This window comes from Podarcis gaigeae (genome assembly GCF_964106915.1).
Source record: "Podarcis gaigeae genome assembly, chromosome: 14".
Taxonomy (NCBI): Eukaryota; Metazoa; Chordata; class Lepidosauria; order Squamata; family Lacertidae; genus Podarcis; species Podarcis gaigeae.
The window spans coordinates 46035403-46049127 of record NC_139690.1 but is presented as its reverse complement, the minus strand read 5'-3'; the positions used below and the strand labels follow the sequence as shown (position 1 = coordinate 46049127).

The following is a 13725-nucleotide window of genomic DNA, read 5'->3' as shown; positions in this document are numbered from 1 at the left end:
AGATTTTCACGGGTACAGGAATGCAGGTTTTGGTGTCCTCGGGTGTCTTCCCGTGTAAAAGTTGGGGTGTCTAGACCTCGTCGAAACGTCGCCTAGACACCCCAACTTTTACACGGGAAGACACCCGAGGACACCAAAACCTGCATATATATATATATATATATATATATATATTTCTGTTTTACAATTTAAAGTACTCATTTATACATCCTTAAGATATCAATGACTTCCCTTCTTCTCTTCCCATGGTTCATTTTGCATATCATAAATCCCTGCATATTTTACAGAAACTATACCATTTAGTCTTCCATTATTACAACCATCATAACTTATTTACACTGTTGAATTTATCTTAATGCTGCCAGCGTTTTCAGCTGTACACAGTTATTTTCCATATACTCAATAAACGTTTTCCAGTCTTCTCTAAACGTATGTTCTTCTTGTTCTCTTATTCTATATATTAAGTCTTCAAGCTGAGCATATTCCATCAGTTTAAGTTTCCATTCTTCTTTAGTTGGAACCTCGCTCATTTTCTATTTTTGGGCTAACAAAACACGGGCCGCAGTAATGGCATACATAAATAAACTTTTTTGACAACTGGGAATTTCAGTCTTGAAGAGGAAGGAAGGAAGGAAGGAAGGAAGGAAGGAAGGAAGGAAGGAAGGAAGGAAGGAAGAATATTGTACCCAATATACTGTAGTCAATCAGAAATTATTTCAAGTATGCCATTCTATGATTAAATCCATCTTTCTGACACAACCTTATCATGTAATGGTCATCATAATAATATTATCAGCCCCAAATAATGAAATGAAATAAAGCACCAGGTGGATTATAGAAAAAGAAGGTAGAAATTCAATCCTCTTTGAGACAGTGGAAGGCCTTTCCGAGGCTATCAGATGTAACCGTGTAAAGGATCTGTTTTTAAAATAGACACGGAAATCTTCTTTCAAGGTTCACAGTCCCTGCCCTCATTATTTCTACTTTTCAAGAGAAGCAAGGGGGGAGTGAACATGCTGTGGAACATTTAAAATAAAAAATTAGTCAGGGCAGTTCCACCATACAAAAAGAAGGTGGCAAAAAGACAATTGCTACATAGGTCGCTGCTTTATACAGAGTCAGAAACATGGTCCATACAGTTCATAATAATTTATTAATAATAATAATAATAATAATAATAATAATAATAATAATAATAATAATAACAATAATAATAATAATAATTTATTAATAATAATAATAATTTATTATTTGTACCCCGCCCATCTGGCTGGGTTTCCCCAGCCACTCTGGGCAGCTTCCACAGAGACCAAAAATACACTAAAATGTCACACATTAAAAACTTCCCTGAACAGGGCTGCCTTCAGATGTTTTCTGAATGTCAGGTAGTTGTTTATTTCCTTGACATCTGATGGGAGGGCGCTCCACAGGGCGGGCACCACTACCGAGAAGGCCCTCTGCCTGGTTCCCTGTAGCTTTGCTTCTCACAATGAGGGAACCATCAGAAGGCCCTCGGCGCTGGACCTCAGTGTCCGGGCAGAACGATGAGGGTGGAGACGCTCCTTCAGGTATACTGGGCTGAGGCCATTTAGGGCTTTAAAGGTCAACACCAACACTTTGAATTGTGCTCGGAAATGTCCTGGGAGCCAATGTAGGTCTTTCAGGACCGGTGTTATGTGGTCCCAGTCACCAGTCTAGCTGCCGCATTCTGGATTAGTTGTAGTTTCCGGGTCACCTTCAAAGGTAGCCCCACATAGAGCACATTGCAGTAGTCCAAGCGGGAGATAACCAGAGCATGCACCACTCTGGCGAGACAGTCCACGGGCAGGTAGGGTCTCAGCCTGCGTACCAGGTGGAATTGGTAGTTCAGTAATGTCTTCACTGACTGGCCCAGGGGCTCACCAGGCTTTCAGGAGAGGGTCCATCTCAGCTCTACTTGGAGATGTCAGGGATTGAACCTGGCATATTTTGCATGCAAAGCAGGTGCTCTCCCACTCAGCTACCCCAAATACATAGGTGGTGACTCATAGCTGTGGACAACACATAGGCAACTGTGCTATACAGAGTCAGGTCGCTGGTGCATCTAGCTCAGTATTGAACCTGGGACCTTCAGCCTGCAAGACAGATGCTCCACCATTGATCTACAGCCCTTTTCCCATTTACAGCGGTACCTCAGGTTAAGTCCTTAATTCGTTCTGGAGGTCCGTACTTAACCTGAAACTGTTCTTAATCTGAAGCACCACTTTAGCTAATGGGGCCTCCTGCTGCTGCTGCACCACCGGAGCAAGATTTCTGTTCTCATCCTGAAGCAAAGTTCTTAACCTGAAGCACTATTTCTGGGTTAGCAGAGTCTGTAACCTGAAGCGTATGTAACCTGAAGCGTATGTAACCCGAGGTACCACTGTATTCCAAATAAAGCAGCTGCTTCTGCGTGAACACACACACACACTATGGGAATAGCCTTGCTTGGTAAAATCAGCAGGGACAACAACAGCTGGCGTGTGTTGCTGCTACTTTTGCTATAAGAGTAATCCAAAGTTCTGCACCAAGAACTCTGCAACCTGCAGGAAGAACTGCAGCACAGTAGGAGGGGGTCACACTTTCAATCTCTGGCACGGACAGCTGGAGGCAGGGAAGGAGCCCGGTTAAAAATCCTGAGCTGTTGTCCGTCATTGTAGACCATGGGTAGGCAAACTAAGGCGCGGGGGCCGGATCCGGCCCAATCGCCTTCTAAATCTGGCCCACGGACAGTCCGGGAATCTGCGTGTTTTTTTTTACATGAGTAGAATGTGTCCTTTTATTTAAAATGCATCTGTGGGTTATTTGTGGGGCATAGGAATTAGTTCATTTCCCCCCTTCAAAATATTGTCTGGCCCCCCACAAGGTCTGAGGGGCAGTGGACCGGCCCCCTGCTGAAAAGGTTTGCTGATCCCTGTTAGACAATACTGAACTGCATGGAAGAAGAAGAAGAAGAAGAAGAAGAAGAAGAAGAAGAAGAAGAAGAAGAAGAAGAAGAAGAAGAAGAAGAAGAATAGTAGTAGTAGTAGTAGTAGTTTGGATTTGATATCCCGCTTTATCACTACCCGAAGGAGTCTCAAAGCAGCTAACAATCTCCTTTCCCTTCCTCCCCCACAACAAACACTCTCTGAGGTGAGTGAGGCTGATAGACTTCAGAGAAGTGTGACTGGCCCAAGGTCACCCAGCAGCTGCATGTGGAGGAGCGGGGAATCGAACCCGGATCCCCAGATTATGAGTCTACTGGTCCTAACCACTACACCACACTGGCTCCTGTAGTCTGATTCATTGTTGGTCTGATTCATCAGAAGGCAGCTTCCTGTGTTACTATGTAAATGAAGCAGGCACGATGGCACACCTATGCTTAGTTCGCATAACGAACACAAGTGAGAAGCTGGGACAATTCCTCCAAATGCATTAGAAGAACAGAGGAAGGAGAAAGTGTTGCTTTCAGGATCTGTCATGAATGATGAAGGCCAGAAGTGCCCTGGTTTTTCTTCAGATGGAGAGCATAGCAGGAGTGACCAGGCCAGCAGAGAGACCTTAATTTTACTGAATGCAGTGCACTTAAATAAAATGTAATGAAAATGATGTATAGGTGGTATTTAACACCAGTTAAATTGGCTAAAATGTACAGAACAAAAAAATAAATGTTGGAAATGTAAGGAAAAGGAAGGTAATTTTTATCATACGTGGAGGACATGTAAAGACGTAAAAGCTTTATGGGAAATGATATATAATGAGTTAAAGAAAATGTTCAAAAACACCCTTGTTAAAAAAACACAGAAGCTTTCTTATTGGGTATAGTGGGTAAAGAGATACTGAGACAAGATTAAAACTGGAACGTGTCCAGAGGAGGGCAACCAAAATGGTCAAAGGCCTGGAAACGATGCCTTATGAGGAACGGTTAAGGGAGCTGGGCATGTTTAGCCTGGGGAAGAGGAGGTTAAGGGGCGATATGATAGCTATGTTCAAATATATAAAAGCATGTCACATAGAGGAGGGAGAAAGCTCCAGAGAAGCGGACATGGAGCAATGGATACAAAGTACAAGAAAGAAGATTCCACCTAAACATTAGGAAGAACTTCCTGACAGTAAGAGCTGTTCGACAGTGGAATTTGCTGCCAAGGAGTGTGGTGGAGTCTCCTTCTTTGGAGGTCTTTAAGCAGAGGCTTGACAACCATATGTCAGGAGTGCTCTGATGGTGTTTCCTGCTTGGCAGGGGGTTGGACTCGATGGCCCTTGTGGTCTCTTCCAACTCTATGATTCTAAAAAATTGTTCTTATGTGCAACAACTGCAGCAAGAACTTTGTTAGCCCAAAAATGGAAGCAACATGAAGTACCAACAAAAGAAGAGTGGCAGATGAAACTGATGAGAAGAATCCAGAACCAGTGAGATCAGGCATTCCAAAAAGACCAGAATAAATTTATATTACAGTATATTTGAAAGACAACTGTAAGCAGTTAACATCACTAGCAGGGTTAGTTGAAGAGGTGTAAGATGAAGTTATTACTTATTCGGGTTGAATAACTTAACACCTTAGGTAATGATATAACAAGAATAGTACAATAATACGATAATCTTTATTGCCATTGTCCCATACAGAACAACAAAATGTGGGGGGTATACATAAGACATTCAAAACCAACAAGCCTGCTATCCCAGCTATCCCAGCCTGGTTAGCCCCCTAAAAACTCTGATACCCCATTTTAAAAATACAATATACAGTGGTACCTCGGGTTAAGAACTTAATTCGTTCTGGAGGTCTGTTCTTAACCTGAAACTGTTCTTAACCTGAAGCACCACTTTAGCTAATAGGGCCTACTGCTGCCGCTGTGCCGCAGCTGCCTGATTTCTGTTCTCATCCTGAAGCAAAGTTCTTAACCCGAGATAATATTTCTGGGTTAGTGGAGTCTTTAAACTGAAGTGTCTGTAACCCGAGGTACCACTGGACTCCCATAGAGACTTCCTTACACTGTGTTTAAAACCAAAATTGCATTTGGATAGAAACTGTTTCTCAGGTGGCTAGTCCTAGTCTTTATAACCCTGTACCTTCTTCCAGAAAGCAGAAGCTGAAAGAGATCATTTCTGGGGTGTGCACTATCCTGCGCTATCTCTGCAGCTTTCTTATAGCACCTGGAAGCATAGATTTGAATAGGAGAGGTAGTGAAATGCAAGAATGCAAAATTTAATTTTGTAAACCATTAGGCAGGAGGGAGGGAAGCCGATAGGCTCAGTTGAGCCAAAGAGATATAATAAAGTGATATGATGCTATGTAATGTGATTATATGTAAAACTAATAAAAATTATCATAAAGAGAGAGAGAGAGAGAGCGCTAACAAGCAAGTTGGTGAGTGGCCTAGGCTGGTCTTCCCATGTTCCCCATGTCATAATTGCCACCACCACCACCCTCCACCGACCCATTTATTCACACACACATTCACACGACAGGGTGCTAGAAGCTCGTGGTCTGAGTGGGCGGGTGGAGGATAGGGATTGGCAAGGGGGTGTCAGGGAGGTGGACAAACGGAGCTGAGAATGGATGGGGGGTAGAAGGAGATGGGGGGTTGGAAAGGATGGAGATGAGAGGGGGTGAAAGGTTAGCAAGGGACTGGGACATTGGCAGTGTTGGTGTCTGGCTTTGGGGAATCAGATCTCTCCCACGGTGGCAGCCAAGAATCAGAGAAACAATAGTTCTTACCAAGCAATTTATTCAATCATACACAGAGAGCGACGAAGGAATGCAGCCTTCCCTAATAATGGCATTGCTCCAAGTAAAGTCCCACCCCATCTTCCCTATTCTACTACATTGGTTAATCTGAGCTTTCTGCCGCTGATCTCTCTGTTCTACTACCTTCAATGCCTGCCTAGTCCTGGGAGAGGGGGTAGGTCAGGAATGCTCTCCAAGGACACTGAGTCTTTCAGCTGTCACTCCCCTGGCAGGGCTTCTTTTTCTTCCTGCTGTTCCTCTCCCAGTATTTCCCTGCTTCTCCCCTCTGCAGCCTCCGAACTATGCCCTTCTGCAAACCACTGTTCAAAATCTATACTGCCCTCCTGTTCTCGAGAAGGTTCAGGGGGAAAAGGGGGGCAGTTCCCACCATTCCTCCTCAGTCCAACCCCTGACAGTTGGTGAGCAACACAAGCAGGAGCAGAGGCCCCTAGTTAAAAAGTCAAACCATTGGTCCACCCAGCTAAATACTTCCAACACTGACTGGCAGCAGCTCTCTGGTGTGTCAGAAAGGGAGTTTCTTCTGGCTGTACCTGAAGATGCCAGATGTTGGTAGTAGTAGTAGTAGTAGTAATAATAATAATAATAATAATAATAATAATAATAATAATAATATATTATTTATACCCCGCCCATCTGGCTGGGTTTCCCCAGCCACTCTGGGCAGCTTCCAACAAAGTATTAAAATACAGTAGTCTGTTAAACATTAAAAGCGTCCCTAAAGAGGGCTGCCTTCAGATGTCTTCTAAAAGTCTGGTAGTTGTTCTTCTCTTTGACATCTGGTGGGAGGGTGTTCCACAGGGCGGGCGCCACTACCAAGAAGGCCCTCTGCCTGGTTCCCTGTAACTTGGCTTCACGCAGTGAGGGAACCGCCAGAAAGCCCTCTGTGCTGGACCTCAGTGTCCGGGCAGAACGTTGAGCCTGGGCCTTTCATCATGCAAAGCAAACATTATCTTCCTGAATTTCAGAGTCCACTGGCTCCACTTGGAGCCTCTCCTGACCCCTCACCAAAATCCTCTGAGCGTACACAGCACTGCATCATGGACAGAATCTCCCCGAGAGCAACAATGTCCCCTGAAGATTGCATCCCGTTATTACCATTGTTACATAACTCTGTGTTATCGCCCCTGTTGCCTGAGTAGTGCACAGCCATCCATCACCGTGCTAGGAAATAAGATTTCGCTGACAGGGCCGCGCTGCTTAACTCTCTTTATAAAAAGACTCGTTGAGAGAGAAAGTAGAAACAAATGGCTTCAGCGCTTGATACAATCCCAGGGTTCATTACACGTCTTTCAGGCAAAGTTTTCAAAGTGGGAAATCAACAAGACTAGCAAAAGTCTCTCTCGTAAAGATGGAGAGTGGCTGGTGGTGTCACTCGAGGGAGGAGAGGCTGTGGCGGAACACCTGGTTCTAATGTAAATGGTCCCAGGAGAGAAAAGGGCATTGTTTCAACACAAGTAGACACACATTCCAGATGTCAGGCATTGGGCGGATGAGGAGGAGTGGTGGAGACTTTCTGTGCTGGGCCTGGGGGTTAACCTGAGCAACACGGTCCAGGTCCGGTCCCGAATCCAAGGATTCCACAAGGAGTCAGTCCGACAGGACCAAGGCAGAACACAAAGGCAGGAGACCAGGCTAGGTCAGGCACAGGGTCTCAGGCAGGTTCTAGCAAACAGCAATGTTGCTCCTGCAACCTGGGGCGAGGTCTGACAGCCTTCTAACTTTGTCGGGGTAACGACCGGTCCTGATCCCCCAGTGACTCAGCTCCCTGTTTCACCCGAAGGCGAGCACTTCTCCTGCGAGTACTCAGGTCTCTCCTCTCAGACCTTAGTCTCTGCAGCTCAGGAGATGTTGGTGGGTGACTAGACCCAGAGGCCTTCTCAGCCCCTCCTGACCCAACTGGTAGTGGAGCAGCTGTAAGTGATGGCCCAGCTGAAGGCAACAAGGTAATCCCTGCATCTGGAGCCAGGACAGGCTCAGGCCCCTGACTCGGCCCAGCTGGTGCTTGTTGCAGGGGAACCTGTGCAGACTGGGGCTCTTCAGGATCAGGCCCCAGACTTGGTTCAGATGATGCCTGAGGCAAAGGATCTGGTGTGAACTGAGACCCCTCTGGTTCCGAGTCTGAGCCTGAGTCCCAGGCCATCACACCTTCACCCCAAGAGGCTTCCAGGCATGAGGAAGATTAAGATAGTGTGGACCTAGATTCAGGGTGGTGGTGAATGGCACACACCCCAGAAGCAGCAGCAAAGAGTTGGGAAATAATGGGGCATGAGGAACAGGAGCAAGCTAGCAGATGCTCTAGTTCTGAACAGAGACAGGACTCAGAAGTGGTAGGAACAGTACAGCAGACAGTTGATATTATGTCACTTGAAAGTCTGGTTCTCCCAGAACCAGACACTCCCTTCATGTCTCAGACCAGAAAGCCAAACAGAGATGGAAAGATTCCTTTGCTGGCCACCATAGAGTGTAAGGAAGGGTTTGGAAGCTAGGAACTACAGCAAGGGGTGTGGGCACTCTGAGCAACGTCTCGAGACTGAGGGAACATAATTCATGGGTTTCTCTGTGTATTCTGTTCATTTAAATAAAATAACTGGAAGAAGCTCTCCACAGCTCTGGTTTCACTAGGTAGTTGGCCTGTGAGTCGTGACACCAGCCGTGTGAAACCTCTTGAGGGGTTTGTGGAGAATTACCCATGCGGAGTGCATCCTGGGAAGAAAGGGGGTACAGTCTGAGGCAAGGGTATGGCCTGGGGGAGTCCAGAGGGCCAGAAGAAGACATTTGGAGGGCCACCATCAGCTCCCTGGCTTGGGGTCACCCATCCATGCTCTACTGGGTTGTCTTGGTATATATAAGGACCCTTTATACTGTTGTAGGTTTGGGGTGTTGGTCTGGACAACACCCTGAATCCCTTCCCATTCTTGGGGTCCTGTACCCAGTGATGTTAGAATCTGACAAGAGGAGTTTGTTGAACCAGTCAAATCCTGCTCACTCTGGAACAGGAGAAAACAAGTTTGCTCCATCTTCCATGTGACAGCCATTCAGATGTTTGAAGATGGCTTTCATATCGCCTCTCAGTTTCCTCTTCTCCGGGCGATACATACCCAGCTCCTTCAACCATTCCTCATATGGCTTGGTTTCCTGACCTAGAATGGGCATTTCTCACCCCTTCACCTGACTTATAGGAGAACAATAGTGTGTTGTGTGAGCTGAGCTGGATGCAGGTTGGAAAAGCTAGAGACACAGACACATGCTGGATCTGTGCTGGACTAAGGGAGAAGCAAGATGCGTTGGTGTGTTGATGCCATGAGCCCTCCCATCAGCTTGCAAATATGTGCAAATAAAGCCATATATCCTAAAGACCTTTCTCCCATCCACCTCACCTGGCTGGTAGATAGAAGGGAAAAAAGCCAGAGTTGTGTGGGTGAGTTTGGCTGATGCTAGAAGCTGGAGACAGAGACATGTCTTGCTCTGTGCTGAACCCAAGCTGGACTTTGGAGCTTCCTTGGAAACTGAATGGGGGAGCAAGATCTGTTGGGGTGCTGCTGCCACAACCCCCTCCATCCTATGCTCAGGTTGAATAGATATGTAAATAAAGCCATATATCCTAAAGACACTACAGTCTCCACTGACCTTCATTCCAGGAGACCGAGCCCCAGGAGTCTCTCACCACTTGGAAATTGGGGTGGCATGCAACTATACACTTGCCAAGAGCTGATGTCAACCCTGTGCTGCATAGAAACCCGTTGTTTGTGCTGGGCGGCTGAAGGAAGAAGGAAGAGATGAGCTTTTTGCGGTGCCCTTAATGCAGTTTGACAAATGGAGCTTCATGGCACCTTTCAGGCAGGGTAAAAAATAAAAATAAACCTACCAAGTGTTCTGCATTGCTTGTCCATAGTAAGTCAAACTGACACACTCACATCTGTCAGGCTCCCTCTGATGTCACCCTCACTCCTCTGTGTGCCAGCTTAGAAAATTGTCTTTTCTCTGTCAGAGGGGCACACGGTGACAGAAAGAGGAGGAAAGTTGCGTGCAAAGCTATTTAGCTTTGCTACACGGGGAGTCTGTTATGATGTGGTTACAAGTGTGCAATTATTGTTGTTGTCGTTCCATTAATGTACACAGGGCTTTACATTTGGGGTGCAAGTCGTAGCTTAGAAGTAGAGCATCTGCTTTGCATGCAGAGGGTCCCAATTTCTATCCCCCTGTCATCTCTAGGAAGGACTGGGTAAATTACAAAAATCAGCTTTGCATTATGTTATTCCACCCCATTCATTCCACCACAAGGGAAACCCAATGCAAATGGGGATGGCGAGGGGGGAACCCGTGAAGCATTGTCTGAGGAATGAAAGCAACAGCAGCAGCAGATACTGATCACGATCTTTGGGCTGACTTCTGTTCCAGATGTGGGGCAAATCGGCAAACAATGCAACTTCTGTTCATGATCCCGTTTTCATCAGGATTCTCCAACATCCCTAACTGAGAAAGGTCTTTGAGGAGGGATTGCTGCTCCGTGGCAAAGAGTTTCTTTTGCATCAAGAGGGTCCCTGTTTGCAAAGTGTAAAGTGTTTGTATGTATTGTTATGGGTTCAGTCTAGATCAGGCATGTCCAACTCCCAAGAGACTGCGATCTACTCCCAGTATAAAAAAACTGGAAGTGATCTACCCATTGACATTGGGTTGCCCAGAGTTGTTGAGTTTTGGGGGGGTGGGTCAGAGTTCTTAAGCTACTTTTTGGGGGCGGGAATCGGTCAACTGACTGAACAGCACTGCCACTCGCAAGCATAATGCTTAATTACTTGTGCTTGCTGCCAAATTACTTGGAGCTGCTGCAACAGCAGATGAACCTATCACCAGGGGAGGGGGCAATGAGATTCCTTGCCTGCGATTGCCCATGATCAGCCATGATCGACCACAAACACCCTGGGGATCTACCCATCAATCGCGGTTGACTGGTTGAACATGTCTGGTTTTGATGATGCTCTGGGTCCATTCCAAATCTATGATCCTGTAGCTTTGAAGCCAGGATGTATAAGAAGCAATTAGGTGAACAGGTCAAACTTAGCCACTCAGTTAAGTACCCTGCATCTTTAAAAACCGAGCTCTGTTTCCATAGAAACAAATGGACGGGTCTTTCTCCCTTCCACCTCACCTGGCTGGTAGATAGAAGAACAATAGCCAGAGTTATGTGGGTGTTTGGCTGATGCTGGAAACTGGAGACAAAGACATGCCTTGCTCTGTGCTGAACCCAAGCTGGACTTTGGAGTATCCTTGGAAACCAAATGGGGAAGCAAGATCTGTTGGGGTGCTCCTGCCACGAGCCCCTCCATCCTATTCTCAGGTTGAATAGATATGTAAATAAAACCATATATCCTAAAGACACCACAGTCTCCGGTGAACTTCATTCCAAGGAAAGGGAACCCTGCATAAAGAGGTTGGAACCCCTCGAAGCCTCTTGCTGCTGTAACGCTATACTTCAGGTTGTGAAACTATTCCTGATGGCTGACACTGGCTTATGTAGGCCGATTGGGAAATAAACGTTTGGACAGGTTAGTAGCTTTCATATGCCAATTTGCAAGGCTGCTTTCTTACACACACATATACAAATCACAGGAAATGGATTCGTTCAGTTCCCGGTCCTGCAACATAAATCAAGAACTGCTACCCTAGAATATGGTTTACCGAGAGCATTCTGCCACTCTCAGATTTAGAAATACTGTCCCCAGAAAAAATCTTTTTTTGCAATCTATCTTTCCGCACCGTGTGGTTTTTTTATGCCTGATCTATTGATCTGAACTCATTCTGTCTGATATAACTAAGTAGATGGTATAGAAATAACTTTCATAGTTACTCTATGTGACAAATGGTTGCCAAATTTTGCTCTTCCCACCAGCCCTAATCTAAATAGCAGCTGTTAGCACTTCTCTGTTGGTGCAGTAAAAAATGGAGCAACCAGTACCTCTTCTCCATAAGAACCACCCATCTAGATCAGTCTAGCAATGGAGGAGTCAGGCAACTTCCTTTTCACATCAGTTCTGCACAGACTCAATCGTACATCCATTCCATAATCTTTTTTTGTGGATTTTTTTAAAAAAAATTGAAAATTTTGCATTTAAACTATGCATACTTCATAAGCATTTTACAGTGGTACCTCAGGTTAAGTACTTAATTCGTTCTGGAGGTCCGTTCTTAACCTGAAACTATTCTTAACCTGAAGCACCACTTTAGCTAATGAGGCCTCCTGCTGCTGCCGCGCCGCCAGAGCACGATTTCTGTTATTATCCTGAAGCAAAGTTCTTAACCCAAGGTACTATTTCTGGGTTGGTGGAGTCTGTAACCTGAAGCATATGTAACCTGAAGCATATGTAACCCGGGTACCACTGTATATGTATTCTCCCCCAAAATATGTAATATTTTTGTATACTTTCCACTACATTTTCTCCAAAAATATGTATCTCCATACACATTTCCCCCATGAAGCCTGCCTTTCTTTCTTTCTTTCTTTCTTTCTTTCTTTCTTTCTTTCTTTCTTTCTTTCTTTCTCATGCCTTCTTAAACCAAAACTGCATTGCAAAATTCAGGCATGTGTGCAATCCTAGAAAAAGCTGAATTCTGACCAGTATACACATCTGGGATGTGTCCTATGAACTTTACAATGTAGACCTAACAAATTTCTCCTCCAGCACCTGGTTCACAACAGAAAGCCAGTCAGGTGCTTCTGGGAAGCCCACAGGTGGAGCAATGTCTATATCCTGTTGTTGCTCCCCATCAACTGATATTCAGAGCAACCGATATATTGCTCCTGAACATAGATGCACTATTTAGCCATGGACCTAGCCAATGAATCTGTCCTCCCCTTTTGTAAGGTCACCCAAACAGGCAGCATCTCAAGATAGCAAATTCCATGAATTATCTCTGTGTGTGAAGTCTTTCTTTCTTTGGCTGACCTGAACATCCCACAAATCAGTTTCATTGGATGTCAAATTCTAAAATTATGGGAGGAAAAAAACTCATTTCCTTCCACACCACCAGTATTTTTTTTTTTACAAGGTGTGACCAGAAGGCTCGGTGAATGGTCACAGAAATCGGACAGCAAGAAATATTTGAACATACAACCTTACAGGCCTTCAAAGTAAGCGCCCTCTGATATAATGCACCTTTGACAACATTTGTAGAACTGTTGGAAACTTCTGGAGAAGTCCTCTTTTCATACTGCTTTCAGTTCCCTTGTCACAGCGGCTTGGATGTGTGAAATGTTGGAAAATCTGTGCCCTTTCAGTCCAGAAGTTTTGGAAAAAGTAAGAAATCTGGTGGGGCCAGATCAGGAGAATATGTAGGGTGGGACAACTCAGTAACCTCAGTAACAATTTCACGTGGAATATGCAATTCTTCCACCATCATTTGGACGGACAGATACCAAACCCACATCAATAACTCATGAACTCTCTCGACATTTGCCGCCGTTCTGCTCGCCACCAGACTGAGGGTCATCTTCAATGGTTTGCCACCCTTCACAGAAATGCTTAAACCACTCATACACTCTCTTTCGAATTACAGCTTCATCTCCGTACACAATTGTGAGCATTTTGCATTTCCTATGCTGGCTGTATGTTCGAATATTTCTCGCTGTGTGATTTCTGTGACCATTCACCAAACTTTCCAGTCAAACCTTGTATAAACTTTCCATCATGCCCTGCTGCCCACAGAGTAAACCCAAGGTCCCAACTGGCACAGACATGGAGCGCAAGGTGACTTACATGGTTTCCGTCCTTCTCAAATAAAACCCACAACAAGCCTTTGAGGTAGGTTAGGCCAAGAGGCAGTGACTGGCTCCCCAGGTCACCTAGTGAGTTTCTTTGTTGGTGATTTGAACCCTGGTCTCTTCCAGATCCTAGTCTGACACCCTACATAGTTCGCCATTCTTTCTTCCTCCTCCTCCTCAAATTAACAGCCTCCGACCAAAATCATCATCAGTACGAGAGCA

General features: G+C 45.3%; 2 protein-coding genes across 3 annotated transcripts in view; both read right to left on the bottom strand.

The window, feature by feature from the left end:
* The window catches only part of LOC310831093 (myosin-11), a 1553087-nt gene that overhangs the window by 668226 nt on the left and 871136 nt on the right, over positions 1–13725 (bottom strand). The window lies entirely within an intron of this gene.
* GRIN2A (glutamate ionotropic receptor NMDA type subunit 2A) overlaps positions 1–13725 on the bottom strand; it is a 213513-nt gene that overhangs the window by 17031 nt on the left and 182757 nt on the right. The gene's annotated exons all lie outside the window — the stretch shown is intronic.